This window comes from Biomphalaria glabrata, chromosome 17, assembly GCF_947242115.1.
Source record: "Biomphalaria glabrata chromosome 17, xgBioGlab47.1, whole genome shotgun sequence".
NCBI lineage: Eukaryota > Metazoa > Mollusca > Gastropoda > Planorbidae > Biomphalaria > Biomphalaria glabrata.
Genome location: NC_074727.1, coordinates 20,874,045 through 20,897,286, shown reverse-complemented (window position 1 = coordinate 20,897,286; position 23,242 = coordinate 20,874,045). Strand labels below are relative to the sequence as shown.

The 23,242-nt window shown below is 39.0% G+C and overlaps 1 protein-coding gene across 8 annotated transcripts in view; it reads left to right on the top strand.

The window, feature by feature from the left end:
- LOC106056285 (uncharacterized) overlaps positions 1-23,242 on the top strand; it is a 176,670-nt gene that overhangs the window by 105,001 nt on the left and 48,427 nt on the right. The window contains exon 1 of one of the 8 annotated variants that reach the window (XM_013212956.2): positions 1,993-2,520. The exons of 6 other annotated variants lie outside the window; for them this stretch is intronic. The gene's annotated coding sequence lies outside the window, so the exon portion shown is untranslated. Of the gene's footprint in view, positions 1-1,992; positions 2,521-15,870; positions 17,298-23,242 lie in introns of those variants that run through there. One more of the 8 variants, XM_056015477.1, reaches the window with a different exon arrangement.

Genomic DNA, 23,242 nt, shown 5'->3' with positions numbered 1-23,242 from the left:
TTCAAAAATAATCATCCCCTAGACATAAAACGTGCCAAACACACGTCACATTTCCCCACCTGTCACACATGCACTGGGCACATAGGTCATCAGACTTAACTTAAGAAAATACTAAGCAGGGCCGGCCTTGGGTAATTGGAGGCCCTAAGTGAAATGATACGAAACTAATAATAATAATAAAAAAATCCATCAGTTTCTTCCCCAACAAATGTCTATTTCCCATTAGGAGAGAAGGTTTAGTCTTTGCAGAGATTTGAACGTTGAACCCTTTAGTTCAGAAGCCAGGAGTTATATAAAACGTTCCCTAACACAACACACACACACACAACACACACACACACAACACGTACGGTACTTAAAATGTGCATTCTTGTCTTTATTAAGTGGCGATAGTTAAGATATTATTGATATTCAAAACAAGATATTATATAAGGAAATTAATCTGGGGGCGTCTCGCTTGAGTGAATGAGGGTATGGCTCTAGATTGAACTTGTCGGCTCCTCTGTGGATACTAACATTGCTAAATACTAAGCGATACTTCCTCGTTGAAAACAAAAAATACACGTGTTGGTGTTTTAAACGTGAATGAAAAAAAACATAATATCCACGTGACGCTTCAACTTCCACCAACAACGCTGTTCCCCGGGGGGGGGGGGGGTTGAGGGGTGGAGTAGGACACACAGAGTGATGGTTATCTACAACCCTGGAGAGGACACATGAAACTGTATAACAGTTTTATCTGTCTCGTCTGATGCCACTTAGAGATAGCTCCCCCTCCCTTTTTTTTCTTCTTAAGACGCTCCGAGACCTGCTCGAGGTACTCAATTGTCAACGAAATGATATAGTCTTTAAACATTTATATGTGATACATATGTATGCATTCGGACGCACTTTATACCATTTCACTTAACATGTTTTTTTTTAAGTTTTCTGTGTGTGTGTGTGTGGCCGAAAGATGTAAATCTAGACCCTAGCAGATCTGTACATCTTTGTAGCATGCGCTGTCTTCTGTTCGTATCTTCATCTTGCAATATAGTATGAGTAGTGTTAGCCTCCCCTTTCTTTAGAGACATGGAATGGAGTTTGAACTTTACCACGCGAGATAAAAAAAAAACGGCATGGTCAGCTTTCATTTAATACAATGTATTGCAAAGATGAATGTATTTTCTAAATACAAAATCTTAATTTTGACGTTATTGCTTATCTCTACCCAGACTGGGCCCCGTGGAATCCGTCTCGCATAGGGCTCGCAATTGTTAAGGCCGCCCCTGTACCCATGAGCCCTGATTCATAAGTAGAATGGTGTCCACCCCACTTTTTTTTAACTCAAAGGTTGAGTGACAAACCGTAAACAGTAATGCTCATGTGGACCCTTTCGCGACATGATTGCCACGCCCCTGTCACGTGCCTATGCTCTTACTGCTTATCATATCCTCTAAAAGTTAATGAATGGCTGAGTGGCAAAAAACACCTGTCTTCCCATTAAGGCGGATTGAGTTCGAAACCCTAATGGCAGCACGGAAATGTTCTTCCAGATGTCCCCCACCCAAACTGGTCCACAGAAGAGATTGACCTATAAGTATAGCGCTCTGAGCATGCTATAAGCTTGAAAGGTGCCTTATACAAAAACAATTAACAAAAAACTCTACACAATAGCCAACACCATAAATCTTTTCTTTAGTGCCAGCCCTGTTTTTTTCCCCTGTTCTGGCTGTGACGTGTAGAGATCTAGTTCCTAAGCCTGGAATGTTTCAATTGACCAGTGGTCATTCTCAAATCGATTTTTTTTTCTCCCTCTGCTCCTTTAATGACAGGGTGGCCTGTTTGTGTGGCGTCTACCGTGTAAGGATTGTGGTGAAGGTGGTTGCTGCGGTTGTCGTGCCTGCGTGCTGCTTACGTTGGCCCGAATGTTTGTACTTTGTACGCTTGCACTGTGCCGTCGAGTGATCTCCCCCCCCCCCCCCCATTTCTCTCTCCTCTCTCTCGTTTATCGGCGAGCTGTGCATCACTCAGTAACTACGACTGACTGACTATACGAGGACGTGTTAGCGAGGGCTTGAATGTGTGGCGGCATTTTTTTTTTCTCTCTAAACCCCCCTCCTTTTTTTTTATACGCACCGCGAAAGCAGTTGGCAATTTTTGCCCAGCGGCCGTTGGCAATGCCGCCAACTACACACACGCACGCTGTAATATCTTGTTGTGCCATGTTCTTTCTTGGTGTTGATTCTACACGCGAGTGTTTTTTTTTTTTTCGTTAGCTGGTTGCTAATTGACGAGGATTAACGAGTTCGTAGTAACATCATATTTCTTATTGGACTTGTAGACTTTCGTGGTGGAAACAGAACATCAAAGACATAACTGGAAGGGAACTTCTTTTTATTGTAGTGTGTGTTTTTGTTGTTGACTTTTTTTGGTTAGGTAACAAGCTGGTAGATGTAGATCTAGAGATTTACTTCTAGATCTAGTCCAGTAGTGGAGACAGTTTACGTTTCTTGACCAGTGGATTTACGTCACTAGAGAGTAAGTTTGTTGGCCACAACTAATGTGTTATTGTTGCTTAGTTATCGCTTGTTTATATGTAGTATGTAGCCGATGTAAATCTAGATTCTACAGTGTTTGTTTTTTTACTTTGTTCTTTGCTAACATGTCAACCCTAACCTCATCTCGTGACAGTCGTAGACTGTCGTCATGATGGCCCAGGGTTTGAACCCTGCACGACGTTCTCCCGTGCCATGAAAGTGCGTAGACTGGTAGTTATACACAGCACAGATACTGCCCATACTTATTCAGTTGACTTGAGTGACATGGGGGGGGGGGGGGTCCTAATAAATAAATCAAATGAGAAAAGGCCGTCACAGAGGGAGATTATACTAAAATGACTGACCAATCAACGGAATGCCATACTAGCGATTTTTGCGATGAGCAAACACTTGTGACATTAGACCTCCTCATCTAGCATAAACCTTGACCTTAGGCCTACAACTCTATACTTAATATGGATAGACCTTTCACCCTGTATCAGTATTAAGTAAATCTATGCATTAGACTTTACTTCTGAACCCCTAATTACTAAAACCCTACTTTGTTTGCGCAATGATTAAGATCTATGCAATATAACAAGATAATAGAAGATAAGACAATCTAAATCTATGGCTGATTTAAAAGTCTTCTTATCTAGTGTGTGTGCGGAGTCGATTAGCCGAAACTTATTATGGCCACCAACACTTTATTTTTAAATATTTGCTTCTCCACACGTCAGCTATGATATTAACATACATGAATTAAATATTATAATCAACAAGCAAAAAACCCTTTAAAAATAACAAAGCTTATAAAAGGAAAAGAAATGCACAATTACTGTCATATATCTCAATACTGTATTATAATATATATATATATATAATATTTATTCCTTTTTTCTATATAAAAAGACATTCATTATTTATTACTAAGTAATTGGTTAGTTGTTGTTTTTTTTTATTAATTCATGTGTTGTCATCAACAATGAATAATTGTGCAAATATTCAACTTAATCCGAGAATGGGAAGTGGGAGAAATAACGTCTACAAGATTTGTACCAGACAGACAGAGTTGATATGAGATTTGTAATAAAACAAATATTGATTCCCATAACTTAAGCAAAATATTGCCATCAATGTCTGTGCCGCGGTCTAGTCATAACAGAATGAAGTCATCACAAAGATTACGGTTAATTCTGGGATCTTAAAGTGTGCAAGTCTAAATCAGACTGTGGTCCTTTTCCTGGTCTTTAATTGTCTAATTTTCCAAAGCTAGTAGACCAGTCCTTGTTACCAGCCGTGAAGTCTTGAACGTGATATTGCAATTTGTTACGTTTTCAAACAGATGTGCCTTCAGTTTCCAGCAGAAGTTGAAATCCCAAAAGTCAAACTTGCTTTACAATTTGTCTCGTTTTTTTTTCCCCAGTTCCTTAATTTTATTCACGTATGTTTTCACCAATTTTATGTGAATTGCTGTTCTGACTATAATCTATATCGTATATAATAAAAAATGTCACACTCTATGAACGTGCAAAGCTAATGCACTTTTAGTACTTTTTGGAAGCTGCTTATTGTTAATTAGAAATAGATCAACCTAGCTTTGTTATAATTAAGACAAAATGAATTACTCTCAGAGTGGCATACATGCTAGACAAATCATTTAACAACTCGACATAAGGCTCGCTTGTTAATCCTCTAGTGTCACTGTATCTGTAGGTTCTCTCGCGTTATACTCTCTTATGATACTGAATGAACACTGTCCGTGTTGTTTATGCCTAGAGATGTTCGAGACGTCTGCTGTTGTCGTCGCAAGCTTGACATAGTGCTTGCTACACACACACACAACTTGTTTTGGTATGTTCAGGACAGTGATACTTCTTTATTTTATAACTGTCATCGTCTTACACTCACGCACACACACACACACAACCTCAATCTGCGGACATCGAATCAACACTTAGTGACATCCTGTCTCTACATAAAGGTTGAGAACCACTGCCGACGAAGATAGCTATGGCTCTTGTTTGAAATGAAAAAAAAAAAAAAGTTGACTAAAGATCAGACAATACACCCAGTTCTTGGGTTATCAATAATCTTGCGATAATACGACCCTTGTTACTGTTATCTAACTTATTATTTTCGCTCTGTGGATACGTAGATGAATCATTCCTATAGATGAAAGGGACCTGTTGTCAATTTATTGTTGCAGTTATAAAAACCTTAGCAGTACTGTTGTTATTTCTTTTTGTTAAACATGTTGAATAATTAATAGGTGGCGCTGCGTGCGGTGTAATAAAAATATGAAATGGAAAAAACAAGCGTCTTAATCGTGCTAGTGTGAAACAGCAAAACGACTGTAACTGTGGAGTGATTTGAAAGGAAAGCAGAAGACAGAGTTAACAGGGTAGAATGACTAGCGGCACACTTTTCGAATACAGAGGCGCGGTGGCTGAGTGGCAAAGTACTTGGCTTCCGAACCGGACGGTTCCGGGTTCGAATCCTGGAATTTTTTGTTTATTCCAGGATCTTTATGGCGCCTCTGAGACCACCCAGCTCTAATGGGTACCAGACATTAGTTGGGAAGAAGTAAAGGCGGTTGGTCGTCGTGCCACATGACACCCTCGTTAACAGTGGGCCACAGAAAGATGACCCTTACATCATCTGCCACATAGATCGCACGCAAAGTCTGAAAGGGAAACTTTACACTTTTCCTATGGCAGCCTAACTGTTGTCATTATGGCATCTGGTTCGAATCCTAGCGGCCTCTATCCCGTGTCTTCATGTAGAAGGTTTATGGCTAGAATGTCGTTGCAATGTCCAAACTTACACAAGTCCTTAGTGTGATTTTTTAAATTTTGAAATTATATTCTTTTTCCTAGAGGGAATGACATCTAGAATATGTTCTGACCGAGCGAGGTACCCACAGCCGTAGACTAAATATAGCTAACTGTCCGTAAATATATTTTTTTTACGCAAGCTCATTGGATAAAAAAAAACAATGCTCATGGGTAAGGTGCGCCCAAACCTTCGAAGGTAGATACGCTGCCATCCACACGGGGACAAGTTTCGCTTCCCATGCTCCACGCTGTATTAGACTGCAAGACATTCATTGTGAGGACAAGGGAACGTCCCTCGCCCGCCCCTCGTCATTTACAGGGGTCGATGTCTTCTGCTGTATTTCTTCCGCACGAGACAGATGTAAGGGAGGCTTAACGGAGCAGAAGATGGTTGGCTTTTTAAAAAAAAAAGGGCCGACCGAGGTGGATGGAAAAAGGGGGGGGGAGAACGTTTATTACGCTATTGTCCGTTGCGGCGGGGGGTTCTATTCACGAGAAATCGAAACACCTGTCCTTTGTTGTCATTGGCCGAATCGAGAAACAGAGGGTAAAGTGGTGGGGGTCTGCAATTGGTAAAATTAGATATACATACGAGAAGAATAGGTAAAAGGAGGGTGGGGATTGGATGGTTGACAAATCAGACCTAAGCAAGGAGTCGATAAAACAAAGTAAAGTTCCCCTTTCAGACCTTGATATCTATGGGGCAGATGATGTAAGGTCATCTGTTTCCGCAGCCCGCGGTTAACGAGTGTGTCATGTGGCCAGTACAACACGCAACCGTCTTTACTTTCCCAAACTGTCAGTTTTACACATTTCGGACGTCCTTTCAGAAATGAAGATGATTACGTCATAGCTCGACCACCTGCTGGACGGCAAGGGATAAACATTTGGAAGGGTTGGAACTCGGGGCCATCTTATCGACAGTTCTGAGCGCGTACCACACGTCGTAAATGTTGGAGAGATAATAAAAGGCGGGAAGAGAAATATGAAATGTTGGCCTCACACACAGCTTTTTACCTTTGAACTTTTCTTAAATTCTAGACCAAGCTTGATAGACCTAGATGAAATACATGAAAGTGGTTTATTTTACGTGATTACATACAAAAATAACAACATATGCACTAAATCACATACACGAAATAATACATACTAAATCAAGCTAAATCACTTTCATTCGTCACACTCATAATAATAACTAGTGTTGCATTTTTACTTTTGAAGTGTAGAATCAGATTTGATCTACTAACGCCTTCCATTTTTTACTTCCTGTACGCTTCTAGTTATTCAATCTAAAAGTACTGCAGTACTATCGTACGTGTTAATTTGCTAAAAGATTTTAATACGATATATCGTTTCTATTTTAACACATCTCTGTAAGTAACCTACATTTTCTATCCCCGATCCCCCCCCCTTTTTTTTTTCTTTTTATCGAAACGTTGCACAAATGCCCTCGACGCTGGTCTCGCGCAGCGCCTTATTACCTCGGCACATGTCTACGCATTAGAAACGCGACAGGTCTCCGTTATAAAAGCTTTCGTTAAAAATGCATATTTTTTTTTCAAAGTCTCCGGTTACCTGCAGATACGTCTGAATGGTTCCCCGAAACAAAAGCTCACCTGGCGAGTTTAACATATACATTCCATAAACGGCAAGTCTAGATATTTGTGCAGGCTAAGAATGTAGCCAGCGCTGTGTCCATTGAGGAGTTACATCTACAGCACACAGTGGCTATGCTACGCGATATCCTGTGGAAAGGACGTTGCCCTCTTGAGATCCTCGAGAAGAGAGGAAATCGCTAACGAACTGAGAGCCCTCTGAAATATGTCGATTGTTGCTATCACACCTTCAACTCCCACAGCGCTTTCAAACTCTTAGCAGCTCGGGGCTTTTGAAAGCATTCAATTCATTAATTGTGCAAGCAGTGAATTTAAAAAAAGTCAGGACTGAGGGCACTGGATAGGGTCTATCAAAACTTCTATCTATCTATCTATCTATCTATCTATCTATCTATCTATCTATCTATCTATCTATCTATCTATCTATCTATCTATCTATCTATCTATCTATCTATCTGTCTGTCTGTCTGTCTGTCTGTCTGTGTATCTGATATTTTATCTGTCTGTCTGTGTATCTGATATTTTATCTATCTGTCTGTCTGTGTATCATATTTTTTTCTATCTATCTATCTATCTATCTATCTATCTATCTATCTATCTATCTATCTATCTATCTATCTATCTATCTATCTATCTATCTATCTATCTGTCTGTCTGTCTGTCTGTGTATCTGATATTTTATCTATCTGTCTGTCTGTGTATCATATTTCTATCTATCTATCTATCTATCTATCTATCTATCTATCTATCTATCTATCTATCTATCTATCTATCTATCTATCTATCTATCTGTCTGTCTGTCTGTCTGTCTGTCTGTCTGTCTGTCTGTCTGTCTGTCTGTCTGTCTGTCTGTCTGTGTATCTGATATTTTATCTGTCTGTCTGTGTACCAATATTTTATCTATCTGTCTGTCTGTGTATCATATTTTTTTCTATCTATCTATCTATCTATCTATCTATCTATCTATCTATCTATCTATCTATCTATCTATCTATCTATCTATCTATCTATCTATCTATCTATCTATCTATCTATCTATCTATCTATCTATCTATCTATCTATCTATCTATCTATCTATCTATCTATCTATCTATCTATCTATCTATCTATCTATCTATCTATCTATCTATCTATCTATCTATCTATCTATCTATCTATCTATCTATCTATCTATCTATCTATCTATCTATCTATCTATCTATCTATCTATCTATCTATCTATCTATCTATCTATCTATCTATCTATCTATCTATCTATCTATCTATCTATCTATCTATCTATCTATCTATCTATCTATCTATCTATCTATCTATCTATCTATCTATCTATCTATCTATCTATCTATCTATCTATCTATCTATCTAATCTTTTCTTCCTTTCGTCTGTCCGTCACTGTCTCTCCCTCTCTCTGTTTCTCTGTCTCTGTCTGTCTGTCTGTCTGTCTCTCTAGCTCTCTCTCTCTCTGGGATTTCGATTCTCCGCCAAGAAAAGTTGTTTATATGTTGTTTGCTTTAGCGGATGGTTGATGACCATCAAATACAGGAATTAGTGATGAAGTTTTACATCTATTGAAAATCGATAGCGGGCAGACGTGTAGAAATGATCGAACTATTGATGCTCTGGGGTAACAAGGCCGTATATAATAATTGGTCGATATTTCGTTTTGTTGTAAACACGTCTACCGAGCTTAACGTCGAGGGCTGTAAATAAATTCAACCGAATACAGTATCCCATGTTAACAGAAATCTCGAGACGCAAAGCGCCTACGCCATAAATTTTGAGAGGGTATGGAAATAACACAACCCTCTTACCAAACATGATATACGATGGGATGGTGCGTTTAGTATTACGGAAAAACATTTAATCTTGAAATTAAGTTTCTAAGCAGAATTTCATGATTAGCAACTTATCGCTTCCAAAGTTTTTGGCAGAAGATCCCTGGACATGTACATACTTACACAGCTCAATGTTTTGTTACTGTTACTATGTGAAACACTGGCTACGGTACAGTACACAATTAAACTAACCGTAGACATTACATACAAAGATTAATGTACACATTTTGTTTTCTCTTTTGTCTATTCTAACAATGTTTCGCTATTAATCAAAGCAGGTCTTTATTTAAAAAAAAAGAGACTTTTTGAACTAGTGGGCAGGGTGTCCACTTGAGTTCTGGCCATGGCAGTAGAAGAAAATATTAGCAGTCTGACAAGATTAGGGGGGCTTCTGAACCTGGGGTCCTGGGTTCAAATCCCAGTGAAGACTGGGGTTTTAAATTTCGTGATATTTTTGGGCGTCCCTAAGTTCACCCAACTTTAATGGGTACCTGACTTAAGTCGGGGAAAGTAAAGGTGCTGGCCACATGACACCCTGCTCTTTAACCGTTGGTCACAGAAACAGATGACCGTAACATCATTTGCCCGTAGATCGCAAGGTCTGAAAGAGAAAACTTTACTTTACTTTAAATCTGACAAGATTATTATTATCTTTTTATCTTATGTCTTATTATTTTGTGTGTGTGTGTATCTCACACGAAACGTGAAATGGAATAATATAATTAAACAATTTATCTTTGAAAAAAGTTTAATACAATTTTAGAACCTTTGAGATGTCCTTTGTCCTATGTGTAAACATATCCTAAAAAAAGACATTTAAGAGGTCTTCTAAAAGGGGGGTGGTGGTGGATTGTGAAGCTTAAAAAAAAAAGGGTTTGTGCTTAGACTGTTATCAATAGTATGTAAACGAGTCAGTTTACGAGCAGGAGAATACGATCTGTAGAACACATCTCCCAAATCTCTTCAACCGTAACTGGAGCCCTATGTCCGAGGGCTTTCATTGCAAGCGTTTTTTTTTCAACTGTGCAACTTAAAAGCGACTATTTATGGCGTGTTGTAACTTAGGTAGCCGCATTGTGTGAGTTACTAAGGCAATGGCGCCTGTTTTGGAGTGGGGGGGGGGGGAGGGAGAAGAGTGGAAAGAGGGCGCTTGGTTTCTGGCCAGATCTTTGTTACAATATAAAGGTCTTCACAATGAAGTGGAAGACCTTTTTCCCCCCACTCAGTGTCTATATAATTTGATGGTCGTGCCGTTGTTTGGTTTTCCCATTGTGGGAAGACTCCAACAAAGACCATTGGTACTTCAAGGGGAAACTTTTTTTTTTTTCACTGTGTTGAATACGTCATTTAATTGCAGTGTACTGTCTCGCCTTGTCCATCTTTACCCATTCTTATATTTTGGAATGCTCTAAACTAAACACTCAGACTGGCACATTGTTTATAGTACGTTCACTCTGCCCCCGTCATTGTTACATTGTTGTCGGGATTCTAGTTCTTTACTCACTGTATGCTTTTATTACCGAAGAAACGTCGCAGAGAGATGTAGTGGACCGTCTTTGGTTTGGTGTGAAGCCACATGAACCGTAATGACTCCTTTAATGGTGTCTTTCATAAACATTTCGTCGGATAAATAATCTGCCATTTGGTGGTTAGTCGCTACCTCTTTCAATTCGCACTATTAATTAACATACACTTTCATCCTTGTCTAAAATTTAAATCATATATCTTGACAACTTTTTGTTATTTTTAATAACTACATTTTTTTCCAACATATAATTGGAATTGGTTAAAAGAACTATATCACTTGTATGCTGGATAGAATCAGTCGCCAGGATGAGGGCGTTGATCCTATGTGGTGTGATTGACTTGACGATATTGTAACATTTGTTCCTCTCCCTAAACGCTGGAACAAAAAAAATCAAGAAGGACTAAGGCTTTTTGAAAAAAATCAAGATGAAATTCATGTATATAAAACAAGAACATCAAGGCACTTGCCTATAAAACAACATAACTTTGCCTATGAAATAGATCCAGTGTCTTGCCGTTACAAAAGAAAAATGCAAACCATCTAAAATCTGCAATGAAATCTGACGCCGCATTTAGTTGATCCAGCCAGAGATCTACCCCAGCAACACACAATATGTGGATCTTAAGCAGTGGTTCCCAAACTTTGTTGTATTGAAGACCCCTTTGGAAGTTGTCGTAGACCCCGGGTGGTCACTGGTTTAGAGGTTTGTAGTAAACTGGTATACGTTGGCTTGAAAGTCGCTGCCATAGTTAACACATACTGAAGCACTGCCCTATTGTGTGGATAATGTTTCACCTTACTAAGTATTCTTTTGACCTTCCCAAACTTGACAGAGAGTTTTTTAAAGATTCACCAACACATGCTTTGCAGCCCATCGCTTGGTATTTCCTTTGGTTTTGTATGCTTTAATTATTTTGATTTTAATGGTTGATTTTACCTAGGGCTGTTAACAAACATAAGGCAGTGGCGTAGCTAGGGTGGGGGGAGGAGGGGAGAATTTGAAAATCCCCTCCGGGCCCCAATTTAAGGAGGGCCCCAAATTAGTATTTTTACGACTAGTACAGGGGCCCCCAAAGAGGTCAAGCCCCCCCCCCCTTGCACCCCAAATTATGGAAAATTCCTAGCTACGCCCCTGGGTCATAAGGTAGGTAGGCTCTGAGATCACAAGTCACATGACCGAGCTTAAAGGCAGTAAAGAAAAGAGCGGCGATAGTATAGCCATTAAATAAGAATTAATGTCTAAGATAACTATTTCTATGCTCATATAATTAATGTATTACACAGCCACTGTAGTCTTTCGCTTTTTCTTCAGACTTTCGTTTTATGAGTCCTGGTTCACTGTATGGTTACAGTACAAGACATTGTGCAATATTTTATCATAATGTCCATTTTATATTATTTAAAGCGCTCATATCAACTCAGTCTGTCTGGTGTAAAGTTTCTACATGTTATTGCTCCCACACCCATTCTCTGACCAAGTTGAAAATGTACACAGTTATTTATTGTACTTGACAAAACAAGAATCGGTTAAAAACAAACTAACAATTAGTTTATTAAATATTGGTCATTAACAATTTTGTTTCAAATAAAGGGGAATACATGCTACATTTTTAGATATGTGGCAGTATGGTATATATATATAAGAAAAGGGCGGTTTGATGGAAAGCATTGCGTTTCGTATAGTTTCATATCAAGCCAGAGACCGTCGACTGCATCTCTCCTGACGTCTCTCCGGTATCTAGAGTAAGAAAAGCACACAGTATATACAGTGTAGATATTATATTATTACTTTGTGTATACGTTTTTCTCCCACTTCCCATTCTCGGATGACAATACATGAATCAATCAAAAAATGTACTAGTTCTTTATTCAATTAGTAGTAATTAATTAATTTTGATTCATATAGAAACAAGATATATGGCCCTGGTAGCGGTTCTTCCCCTTATATTAGTTTTTTTTTTGTTGTTGTTTTAAAGAATTTATTTAAAATGCATATATTTTGCTTGTATCATGCTCTATCTGTTAGCCACATAACGTATTTTGTAGTTTAAAATCTGTCATCAGAAAATAGCACTTTAAAAAATAAATGACATCTATTCCAACTTGGCAACGTATGTCATTACAGCTCTGGCTTTATACGCATCCGAGCGTATAAATACATATCTACAAGTCTTTAACGAGCGGTCGAAGCCATTGAACGGCTTCTGAAACCTTTTAGATACGTTTCGCTTTCCCTCTGTCTCCCCCTCGGTTTCTGGAGATCCTCGTTGTTTTAACTATCTACTCGTGTTTTGTTTTTTAAGCGATACATTACCTGACTCCTGACGATCCTGTTTTTTAAATGACTTTATATTCTTTTTAACCATGCATCCAGTGGTCCATAAAACCCAGCCTTGTTGATCGTAAAAGACTTTTTTTTTTATTGGCACTCGACACGCTCTCGGTAGAAAGGTTGGTTTCCTGAAGTTCTTGCATGTGTGTGTGTGTGTGTAGTGTATGTGTATGCAAGGTTTGCATTGTCACTTCTCGTGTTAAACATACATTGAATCTTATTGACATTTTTTAGCAACGGTTAAAGTCCATCAACATGTACAGGACGTTAGCTCTTACAGAGTGCGCTGGGCAAATGACGCTTCTGTACAGAAAAAAAAATATGTAACAGAACGCGATACTGTTAACTCTTTCTCTCCGTAATTATTTACCACATTCTGGTGGAATCAACGTTGGTATCGTCAGTTAGGAGAAAGAGTTAAGATTGTTCAGTTCAATGATACTGTGCTTTATGTGATATTGTATTTGGTCATGCGTAGTGCTGGGTTTATAGTAAGTTGGGTCCCTGAGCAAGATTTCTTGATGTAGTCCCCTAAACTCTATAAAAATAAAATAACCAATGAGGAGGTGCCACGAAGAGAAATGTGCCACGACATCAGCAGGAGACGCCTTGGCTGGCTTGGTACATAGAATGCCACAAGGTCGACTTCCACAAGATATTCTGTATTATGATCTAACAGAAGGCAGGACAGACGCTGGACGTCTACTTTTACTGTATACTGATGTATGCAAACGCGACATGAAGCTCTTCAAAATCGACACTAACAGCTGGGAAAAGTGTCACTGGATGAGCTAGCATAATGGAAGGGTACCTGTTTGTAGATGCCATACACAACAGTAGTAGAAAGAAGGGTGAAAGTGCAGCGGCGCCTGGTGATTACAGATGCCCAACCTGTGACCGCTGCTTTGTGTCAAGGATTGGCCTCTTTAGTCACACAAGAAGTTGCAAAGGGAACAGATTATCTCTTGAGACGTAAAAGGCCACAGACATAAGCTTCACTTAAATAATATTCATAAATCCAAAAGCTTGTCATTTTGGTGAAGAAAGAAATTAGAGTACTTGAACATTCAATTCTCATATAGTTTCTTATATTTAATATGCATTTCATTTTCTATCTACATTTTCTATCCATAGACTCTCTAAACCAGCTGATTTTCACCATAAACTAAACAATGTCAAGGATGCTAAATTGAACTTAAAAAATTGCCAACTAAATAAAAGTTGCAAACAGAAGAACTTTAAAAATTTGATTCTGCAGAGCTAACATCCGCACAGAGATTATTCTATATAAAAAAAAAGACATCATACCAACATCATACCAATACTTCTTTCACTTTGTACACACCGGTTACACCAAATAAGCTTGCTGTTTGTAGGTTTTCCGCCGTGTATGAAAATCTCCAAACATGCACTAAATACAAATTTAATGACATGATGTGAATTGTGAAATGACTTTCAGCATATCTGCCAACTCACTTGAGTCTTTTCGTCCTTGCTGTTCAACATTCACACTTGTCTCCGTCTCCCTTCTTTTATACCATGCATCTTAGGCAACATAGTACATGCATTACATCAGTCTTTGCACACACACACACTCACACACTCTCTCTCTCTCTCTCTCTCCTCTCTCTGTTCTCTCTCTCTCTCTCTCTCTCTCTCTCTCTCTCTCCATAACCCTTCCCCTTTTCATTGCCTTACAATTACTTTTTTTTTACTTTCAGTATCTTCAATTTAACCTCCAGCATCTTAATACTATCCTTTTAAGTATAAGATAATATTTATTGATCAGAATAAGTATTAATGTGTATCTCTGTTGTCAGACAACGGTCAGTCTCATGGCACCTTTTCATGCGAACCCCCCCTTTCAAAAAAAAAAAAAAAAAAAACTTGGGATGGAACCTTTTGACTATCGCTTTTAACAACCCAAGCTCCATATCTTCCGACAGGCGAACCACTCGTAACAGTGTGAGCGCACGCACTTCATGTAACGCCCCCCTTCTCTCCAAATAAAACCCTCGCTTAGCAGTCGTGTGCTTCCATCGCTCTTGTATCATAGTGCAGTGATTACCCATTTCAGTTCATCGCACACTCGTGGCTCCGGAAAGAGCCAGAGACAAAAAAGCCAACAAAATTACGAAACAATTAAATCCCGATCCGATACACAAGCTCTCCGGGGCCTTTCCTAGTATCAATACGAGCAGGTGTGTGTTTGTGTGTGCCGTGTGGCGGTGTTTTGTTCAATACAATTCATCGATATGATAGCATGCGATGTGGTTCTAGGACAGCGCTTCTCAAATCGAGGTCCACAGACAAGTACACTAGATGGAGCATTTATAGTCAATCTTCCAATCATTATGAAAGTATGCAAATGGTACTGGCACTATTAAAGTATGACAACCCTTGCTATAGCGTAACCAGTTGATGGTATTCATTCACTTGTATTTCTGTTGGTTTCGTGAAGTAATAAATTTTTTGACTTGCATCTAAAGTAGTGGGGCTGTTCTGTATCTACCTCTTCATCAAAGCAGTTGAAGATCCATGTTGAGCTCTGACCAAGTGTGAAAATCTAAAAGCGCTGTATTACATGACCAGGAAGCACAATGACTCCTTTGTTCTAATATAAGTAAACAAATAAACGTGTATGCTGTTGTTATGCCCTTTGTTATTCCAGTGCATCATAAATATTTTTTACACTCATAAATAAATCATATATTTTTAGATTAGACGTCACATTAGACGAGACAAATATTACACTAATACGGAGGCATTGCTAATGAATTTTTTAAAAGACTTCAATTAGACCGTTTAAATGTAAAACACAATGTTTTGATTTCCGTAAGTTTCGCGTTCGATTGTCTTCCTTACTATTCACTTCTTCACCGGAATTATATTAGATTTCTAGGGTAGTGTATTAACATGTGGATCTAGATAAAGATATTTATCGGCTATAAAATTCTTTCTTTCACTGCGAGTTTAAATCAAGTAATAACAACAAAACAATGATGTACTACCTGAATCAAATACCTCGGCAAATATTAACCCTCGCAAGATATCTTGTGATATGACTTTTTTTGTCGTTGATTGTTCATAAAGTTATGTAAGAAGGTAAGTACTGTGTGTGTGTGTGTGTGTGTGTGTTAGGCATAGGCGCGACTAATGTTGAGACAATAAAAAAAAGAAGGGTTTGGGGAGGGGGGGTGATTAGCGCATCAATTCTTCTCTGCAGCGCCTCGTAATCTTTAACGTTGTCGTGTTGTCTGTGTGTGTGTGTGTGTCTGTGTGTGGTATACCCCCCCCTCCCATTCTTCTCTTTCCCTCCTAACATACGAGGCATCGAATTTCATCAGTTCCTAAGAACAACAGAAAATCAAGCTGGTCTTGTCAGTGTGAACACTGGCGCCGGGCGAGAGTAGGCTCACGTTGTAATACGCTGGGGTGAGTATTTTCAGCCCTCGTGTAAGCGTCGTCACTGACTAAAAAAAAATACTATGAAACAAACCCCCTGATTTGTACGCGGGCAAGCTGTGCTCCGGACCTGCTCGATTGGTGTTTTTCAGCAGGGTGTGACATTTCAGTTCCTAATCCGATTCCGTTGTTACATCGCCATGGTTGAATTGTAGAAATGTTTACCTGGGCGAATCGCTTTATACACTTTCGTATATCAATGACTGAACTTGTTTATATGCAACAAAAGTTGGGAAATGTGATAACATTGAGATAATTGTATGTAGGTCAAGGCCGATGAACTTTTCAAGTTCTTTAAGGTCAAATCACTTCCATGTCTAATTGATTACGCACTTTGGTGTGCAGTCCTCCTGTTCAATAGCTAATATGGCAGTAACTCCTAAAAATCGCCTAAAATACAACGAATGTGGCCACACAACGGGAAACCTCGGTCTGGGCGGCAGGGTGAATGTCGGAGGAATCGAACTAATTCGTATCCAGACTCTCAGAGGTGCAGACTTAACCACCAAATACCATCCAGAGAATGGATTGTTACCTCACAGGAGTTACTTTTTTATCATTTCTTCCAGTTGTATAGAAAGATCTAGATCTTAATCTGGCATCTTCTGATTGGATTTCCGGCTATGGTAATGATTGTTGGTTGCTTCACTGTCCAGGCAATCTATTTCACTGGTCAGTTTTAATCACTGGTCAATTAAATCTACATTTCTCGAGTAAGTGTTACATTTTTATGCTGAAAACTGATTTGTTTCTGTAGGCCCTAGGGCCTACAAGATTGGTCAATAGAATACACGCTTTTAACGATTTGCATTTAGTATTCATCTTTACAGTACTACGCTCAGACACACGGTAACACTGATAGTGCATACCTGCGATAAGAAACTCTACATCGTTTGTTTTTACATATGATGTGTGTGCTGTGTTCACACCCTACACATTACACGCCACTGTCTCGTGTAATTCGATCCAGGAAAGGATAGACGGGCCTTGCATTGTTATTAATGCATGCGATCGTCTTGCTCTGTGTGTGACGAGGACGCGGCGAGTTCTTGGTCAACTATTTCCTTCTTCTGTTTGATGGATTATGCCCATTGGTCTGTACTTCCGACTCGTCATTTGGAGCTAGTAACGGAATAACCATAACTTAGATGTGTTATAGTAAGGTAATAACCATAACTTAGATGTGTTATAGTAAGGTAATAACCATAACTTAGATGTGTTATAGTAAGGTAATAACCATAACTTAGATGTGTTATAGTAAGGTAATAACCATAACTTAGATGTGTTATAGTAAGGTAATAACAATAACGTAGATGTATTATGATCTAGCTTGTGTTAGTCTTTGGGATTCATAGCTTGGATATAATTATTTATTTAGATGTTTTCACGACAATAACAATAACCTTTCACGTTCTTAAGGCTGTGGAATCTTTGAGTAAAACGTTTTTTAAACGACTCTCTCTCTCTCTCTCTCTCTCTCCCTCTTTATTAAGCCCTCCAAAGACCGACAAAAGTAGATCTGCTCGCGAAGGTATCTAGGGTAGCTGCAGATGTATCTAGTACGTGTTGCGCTTCTGTCTGTAAGGAGTTAATTATTGTAACATTGTCTTTGCGTTAAGCAAGGCTTCTTAACGGGCCTGTTTTTTGTCAGTCCGTCTCTGACGTGAAATGAACGGGTAGAATCGCGTTGGCGTCGTCTCTCACTTGGTAGACTTACGGTGCCCGAATCAAGTACTTTCAAAACTGCAGTGCTTGCGACGTGGTTTTTCACAAAATATTATAACTAAAGTAGATGGACATTTGACCGGCTTGGTTTTCCAGCATTGTAGTAAAAGTAAATGTACTCGTATCTGAAATGGGAATTATTTACACGTATATCACGAAGGGCAAACAAGAGCATAGGTGTTCCAAGAAGAGGTGTTCCACTAACTACTGGAATAATTAACTAGTAGGCCACCACGTGAATTAGTCTCTCTAAAAAAATTAGCAAAATGTTTTGCTAACATCTTAGAATGTGGGAAGTGTTCCGTTAAGGAAAAGGTTTGGGAAACACTGCAATGATGCTTGATCCTATGTTAATTATAACCTCCTACCCCACTCCGGCTTGTTATCGTGTGGGTGTGCGCTTCCTAAGTTGAAAACCGCGTGTTTATTATATACATTAAAAGATGCACATTTATTACAAAGCTTATATCGACGCTGTCTGTCTGTCTGGTGCAAATCTTGTACACGTTATTTCTCCCACTTCCCATTCTCGGATCATGTAGAAACTTTCCACTATTATTCATTGTCGAAGACAATACACGAATCAATATAAAAAAATTAATCAATTAGTTAAAATTAATTATTATTTTAGAAAAGGGAGATAAATATTGCAGTATCGAGATATTTTTTGTAGTAACTATGCGGTTCTTTCCCTTACAAGAGCCTTTTTAACCATCTGTTTAAAAAAAATATACCCACACATAAATACACACACGTTTTATATTTAAGTGTGTGTGCGTGCGCTTTTTCATAATCATTTTTCCTGTAAGAATTGTTACAAACAAAAATTTGAGAGTCAGATTAGGTGAAAGAGGGTGGGGTAAATGGTAGTGCTTTCCCACTCCCCATCTCGCTCAGAAAGCCTCAACGGTAAACAAAGGATATGCTTCGAAAAGAAAAAAAACCCTCGAGTGTGGTTTACGTTAAGCCCTCGCTAATCCGAACTGTCTCAAAGTTTTGGATGCTCTCGCGATCAGCAGATTCGTGTCACCGTGTGACAGCCAGCGATGACCGCGTCGTGGGATGTTTTTCGTCTCCGACATTCGTGCTATTGTTCCACATCGGTACTTGCCCTTCGTCGGTGGTCAGTTGCGAATTTCCAGCCTTGTAATTTGGTGGGGAAATCGATGAATCCGCTTGTCCTGGATAATAGACTGACCGTAATTGCTTACATAACCCGTTTTTTAAAGTCGTCATTATTCTCAGTGTTCATTCTTTTCTTCACCGCTTTTGTTCGCAGTACGCGAGTGCAATGACCTGAGCCACGAGACTCCCTTCTGTTTCCTTTCTTGTCGCTTGCTCCGAGGAATGGCGAGAACTTACACTTGCAGTTCATAATATGTACGTTATTAATGACGCCGAGAGGAACATCTGTTTTTGTTATCACACGGGCTACACATTGCAGCATCCGCCGCTCCCAGCCTTCACCCCGCTCGTCGTCCTCTCTTTGTTTCACTTTTCATTCTCATCACTGTATCCTTACAGACACAAAAGTTTTCACTCGTCTGCGACACGTGGTAGCGATCACCATCTTTATGGAGGTAAGGACGAGGGCTGAAACACTCCCGCCGTGTGATGTCTTTTGAGTCACGTGGTTTGTTGTTTCGAGCTCATTGAAGCAAGCCTTGAGAGTTTCATGCCTTATGAAAATACACGTTCGAAACTCAAGTGAGCAGCTCAATCCACTGTAGATATACACTACGACCAGACACTTTTACTGTACCTTGTTTTTTTTGTCAATGGCCGGGTACCCGCTAAACGTTTAAAAACCTTAAAGTGGTCTTTATACAAAGAATCGAACTTGGAACCCTTGGTTTGTTATCAAGCTAAATCCCTCAGACTTCATGTTTTATCAGTATATTTTGATAAAATATTAGAATAAAAAATGTCCATACCCCCCCCACACACACATCTATGTAATTTTTGTTGATAAATCATTTCCCCGAATTTCCTTTTCCCCCTTCTGAGTCCTTTGCAGAATACATCACGTGGTCAGGTACACAACTCTGTTGTTGCTCACTATTCCTCGTCCACTCTTTGATTTGTAGATGATGATAATGATGAGCACAAGTGCCAAGAAGCCAACTTTTATTGTTTTTAAACCCTCCAAACGACCTCGTGTAGTTCGTCATTTTGTCTAACTTTACTCCTATCTCTGTTGATGTAGTATCAGTGAACAAATGTTTTTTTCTCCAGAAGTGTTCTCACGTTTACAACGCCATTTGAAGATACCAGTTACTGAAAGTTAAGTTTGAACAAACTTAAAATAAATGGGCCGAAAGTCTATTGTAGACATGGCGATAGAACCACTGGGAACATAATCATCGCAGATTCACATTTCTTTTAGATTCATTGTGTGCACTTTGCCGTACCTTGTATGTTCACCCGTGATGACTATACCCATAATTCCATTGCTATTTGTTAACTATAGGTGCATCGGATAGTTAACTGCCCTTGAAGTCCTGGCGAATCTTTGCGTTGCCAATATAGTCTCATCGATTAACAAGAGTCATGTTCACATAACTGATACAGGGCCGGCCTTATATAATTGGAGGTCCTAGGCGAAGTGAGTTTGGTGACCCCAAATGAAATACAAAAATAAAACACGAAATAATTAAATGTACGCAATTTATTTCAAACCTAGTCAGGCTAGTACTCCACAAAAACGTTGGCGACAAGTCTCACTATTTCTTCTCTTTAAAAAAAATATTTAAGAGTCCTATGCGAGGCCCTCACCAATCGTAGGCCCTAAGGGGCTGCCTAGTTTGCCTATGCCTAAGGCTGGCCCCGACTGAGATGTATTGAATTGGATACTTGCTCTGTTTATGCGATAAGTCACTGATGTTTACATATAACATGCCCATTAATTGTTTCAGCGTGCTAGCCTGTGTCTGCTTAGCTTGTAACTGTGCCACTTTTCTGTTTGCTGGAGGCACTTCAATGGCCATAAAGTTATTTGAACTCGACGTCACGCTCGTTACTTGTGTGTGTACTAAGAGCTCTTATTTATCGCGAGCACGGAGTACTAATCAATATAATGTCAACTCTTCTTTATATTTACACAACAGACGTTGCTGTATATTACATTTTACGTTTGATATATTACTAGATCTATATAACAACACGCTGTTAAAACGAACTCGCTTATATCACGAGTTATATGTTGAGTTGCTATGTGTGTTAGTCTGCCGGTGACCGCAGTACAGTTACGCCATCAGTTCGTCCCAGTGTCATTGAACTGGACTGGCTCTTTGACCGATATTATTCTTGTATATTAAAGATGGGTATGAATGCCATGAATGACCACCGAAGAACAATTATTAACTAAAATGATCACCGAAGCCTAATTATCCCCTAAAATGACCATTAAATGTGGCAAGTGGAGTCCCCTTAAAGATAAGTTGAAAAAACAACTTGTAATTGCATTATAACTATTAGATGTTATCCTCTCAGGGTGATTAAAAAAAAACAAGTCATGACATATTACTCTCCCTTGAGTGTCACGAAGACATACAGTAAGTATATTTTAATCTCCCTTGTCTGATGCGTATTAAAAAAAAACACAACATAAATCCATTCCAGTCTAAGTTTTCTGTGATATAAAAACATTATCAAGAAGTTTGTGTTTCGCGAGCAAGGGACGTGATTTGACCAGAGCGCTCGAGTCGAAATTAAATTCATGCTAAATGTGTAAGCTATTAAAAAGAGTGTAAACGTAACCATGGTGCTGTGATTGTCGTTAGTAGTCGTTAAGTCGCCTTTTGATTGACGGACTCCTCATGCCCAAGGCCAGTATTATGCTGCTGCCCTCGAACAAGCATCGTTTGCCAACGCAAGAAACACACGAGCGCATCTGACGACGACGTTAAGCCGCCAAAAGGTAGAATGACAGTAACGGGAATTAGAGGCCTAGATCTAGTCAATTCAGTGGATCACGAGAGGACGACGTATCGGTTTGTCGTCTTTGGTTGTCATGGAAATGGCGAGCCGTCTTTCGAGAGCTGAAGAAATATGTTGGTCAAAAACAACAGCAAAGAAGGAGATTAAAAACAAGAAAATCATTTTAAAATACTGTTTAAAAAAAAAAGCTTATACGAAGTGTAATTGTATCAATGAGTGTTGAATGAGTCGTGTCATTAAATGTGTAATACATCTGGACTCAGTCGTGTCATTAAATGTGTAATACATCTGGACTAACAACAATAAATCTGTGTTATTAGAAATATTTTTGACCAATTGTTTTTGTTTAGCGCTATTTTATGCTTGTCTAGACCAGTTGGCACCTATACAGCGTACTGGCACCTTTTTCAATGTGGGGAAAAATTAATTACTTTTCTAGTATTTTAACGTTTATTATTAATTTATTAGTAATTAAAAGTTAGGCGATCCATCATTGAGTACCGGCATCTCTTTTTTTTTTAACAAAAAAAAAAAAGCACTATACATATATTTATTTATTTATTTATTATATATGAACTCGAAATCATGGCTTAAGCCTCTCTAAGACAGTCTAAGAGGACCTTCTGAACACTCTGCTAGTGAGGTACCTATGAAAATAGCAGATTGTATAGTTATCTATTGTTTGTCACAAACTTACTTTGATGTGGCAACCTTTAAAGTGGGCTCTAATTCTGCTTATACCACCACTTCAAGTACAATTTCTTTCTCTTGTTCGAGATACCAAACAAAATAATTAATTACCTATAGTTAAATTAACTAATTGGTTAATTTAAAAGAAAAATGATCTTGTGTTGTCATGTAAAAGACATAATTGTGCAAAATTTCAGCTTGAGCCGAGATTGTCGGAGAAATAACGTGTACAAACTTATTTTTACCAAACAAACAAGTGAGTTGATAAAAAGGTATTTTTAAAATAATAATTTCTTACAGTGAAATTTATAGTGTCAAAGGTTGTTGACATTTTGATAAGTTTTTTTTACAGTTACTTTAGCGTGATGGCCGAGCGTTTTACCGACCACACTGAGTGTTTTAGCGACCACACTGAGCGTTTCACCGACCACACTGAGTGTTTTAGCGACCACACTGAGCGTTTCACCGACCACACTGAGTGTTTCAGCGACCACACTGAGCGTTTCACCGACCACACTGAGTGTTTTAGCGACCACACTGAGCGTTTCACCGACCACACTGAGTGTTTCAGCGACCACACTGAGCGTTTCACCGACCACACTGAGTGTTTTAGCGACCACACTGAGCGTTTCACCGACCACACTGTTTCAGTGACCACACTGAGTGTTTTAGCGACCACACTGAGTGTTTCAGCGACCACACTGAGTGTTTCAGCGACCACACTGAGTGTTTTAGCGACCACACTGAGAGTTTC